Here is a 3,269-nt window from a genome sequence, read left to right on the forward strand (position 1 = left end):
CTCCGATTTAGATAAAATTTAACAGGTAGATACTACACATCGGAACAATGGTTTTAGGGGGCAATGGCCCACACCGAAGATTTTGAAAGTTTACGTTCGAAAGGCACGAGCTAAGCACTAACCTACACAGTGAAGTTATAAGGCCAGCGCGTTTTAGTAGTTCTACGGAAAGGCTCGAGATTTGCACTTGTAATACATTGAGTAATTTATTGGAGAGAGGCAAAGCATTTTACATTGAATCCATGTCCTTGTTTCGTTTTTATTGTATTTATTCTTTGTATGTTCCCTATAGCATGAAATCTGTCGGTGAAGTAATATGGGGCAATATGATGTGGTATTCATTTTTTATACCGAGATCCTTCGTGGCTAAGCTGTTAGCGTACGCACCTTTGACGTAAGAGACTCGGTTCGATTCCCGGTGTGAGCTCATGTGGTTCGGATTCCACGCTAATCAGTAAGGAAATGTTTCATATAGCCTCGCTGCTGAAAGCAACGCTAAACTCAACATCAACTCAACGTTAGTTTTATACCAACAATAGAAGCATGGGGTAGACGATACTATCCTGCTAAAACCATGTATTTATTTCTTTGGCACATATTACAAAGCATCGAACTATTTGCGATATTAATTATAAAAGCTTTAAGAAAAAGAAGCTTTATAAACATTAAGTCGCTTCAAGCGTTCAAACCGCTTTAGAAGTAGCAGATTATGAATTAAAAAATATTTCTACATTGTAAGTAAAATTACATTTTTAATCTCTCTCACATTCTCTCTCTCTCTCTCTCTCCCCCTCTCTCTCTCACACACACACAGTATCTCTCTTTCTCTACATATACATTTGTATATTGCAGTAGGTATCAGGAACATAAATAATTTTCATTTTGGACGTGTGGTTTAAGGTTGGTATTCAAATCAGAAATCAGTTCCCATTAAAACAATGTTAACGTTCCTCATTTTAGCGTCTTCGTATATAAATGATAGACATTGTTAATAAATGTGACGAAACGAGTTGATTTTATTTTTTCGAGCACTTCAAAACAGAACTTTATATTTAAGGAAATGTTTCTATACTGTATATTGAAAAAAAAACTTCCCGCACCTTCAGATTAGTGATCGAGCGCCTTGACCACTGAACCACGATTAGTACGCGTTAATTGATTCGTCTTTAGTCTGTTTACGTGTATAATATACGCGCCGTATTTGATTCAAATTAAAGGAGTTTTGTATTTTGTTTTTTAAAAAATCTGCAATGTTGACAATTTAGTGAATACAATGATATAATGCCCTGCGAGTCCTCAATTACATATTCCTGTGTTTTGTCAATCTATTTGACTATAAACAAGCTACTGTTTTGAGCGACAGAAAAAGATGTCTTTGTTTAGGCGACCCAGAGTAAGTAAAGCTTTAGGTGAATGGTTAGCGTGGAGATTTCCTAATTTTCCAGTCGGGATTCGATTTGCGCCCTCTCCCTTTAGACTTTTTCCTATGTTTCAGTTACGAGGCTGAGCTCCAGTTGGATGCTGCTAAGCGAAGATATTCTCCAGTGGAGAAATTCAGTGATGATGTAATCCTGAAAATAAAGGAAGAAAAATGAACGGAGAAAACGAGTTAATTCTGTTAATGGTTCTATATTTGATATTATCCCTTAATTTTGTGCATTTTTAAACTGTTGTTAATTAACACTATACTCTCCCCTTTTCTCCTTGTGTCTCAATGTGTAAATTTTCAGAAATATTATACAAATCAGGAACCATCAGTTATATTTTCAACCTAAGGGGAATTAGCTTAGTAGGGATAAATTCTCCAACTTATTTGAGTGTTATCGAATTACGCATTTTTAATATTTACAAATAAATTATTGCATACCAATATTTAGCATTCTCAAAAGTCATTTAACGAATAATGAAATCGGATAAGTTCTTCTTTCGAAGTATCACGTATCAATCAGTAGTAAGTTAGCTGGTTTATAATGCCTCATTTGAGTTAATTATAAGATTATTTAAGTCCCCTGACTGTTATATTCTCATCGGCGCCTCTGATGTCCGTATATTTTTTTCTGGTATTGTGCTGTTTACTGTGGGTACAAGCATCCAAAGACTACGTTTTGTCATTTCGTCAGCCAGCTTTTCTCTCCACTTCTGCACAAAAACACTCTTTACGATTTGTGCTTTTGACAGTTGGGGGCAACTTCAAGCTGCTGTGCTAGCTACTACCAGGCGTAATTAATCTTGGATCAGGCATTAGTTGGGTTGGCTAATGGACTTTCTACATCAAGAATTTTTGCGGCACATTGTACACATCAGTGTGTATATTCTTGAAAGCTTAGTTCATCATTCATCTGTTCATTTTACTGCAACATTCAACTGCTTGATTATTGGTGTTCTATTCAACATCTTCATCGGCTGGTATGGCCTGCGGACAACACCCTAGTCTTCCTGCTGCTGCTGCTACATCACCCATTCTATCTATGAAAGTCATCATTCATGCATGACTAATCAATACGGCTCCGCATTCAGACGAAAATAAAAGGACTATGGATGATGACAATATAGCATCTACATCTACATCTCCATCTCATAAGAAACATCGCAATGACAACCTCAGTGTTTCCAGTTTTGACAACAGCTCTTGCCTCATGATATTAGGCGGTATCCAGTAACTCTCAACCGGAAGAGCACAATTATCTCTTACAAGATAATGATCCTAAGTTCTGCAACACCGAACGGTTACTTCAGCAAAGTATAGGCCACAGATTAAAATCTTAATTGTCTACACACAAAATGAGCATAGTAAGAAAACTCTACTGATCTTTGCTAAAACAATTATAGTTTCGAAATTTTCGATTAAACTGCAAAATTAACGGAACTTCAGAACCAACGATCAAAACTAATGCCGCCACCACGACGATCTCCTACTCTATTTGTGGTCATTGGAGAGTAGATTTATCGCCCAACGATGGAGAAATCGGAGAGGAACTACATTAAGAATGTCAAACATTCAAAAAATGTCTCTGCATCCGTAACAACCAAGAACCTATTTGCATAGTCCGGGTCTTACAAGAATTACAAGCTACTATTGATAATATACTAGAACATGAGACATACATTTACTAGAAATGTCATGGAGTAAAACCTTCGAAAACATCTGCCCCTCTACCAGAATACTGCGACCGCTGCCAGGAGTATACACATCCAACATCAAGATGTACTAATTCTTTTAATTGCAGCTTCTGTGGTGGTCTCCACCATCCGGACTTGATTAAACAACC

The sequence above is a fragment of the Thermobia domestica genome, chromosome 10, assembly GCF_964235325.1.
Source record: "Thermobia domestica chromosome 10, izTheDome1.hap1.1, whole genome shotgun sequence".
In the NCBI taxonomy this organism is placed as follows: Eukaryota; Metazoa; Arthropoda; class Insecta; order Zygentoma; family Lepismatidae; genus Thermobia; species Thermobia domestica.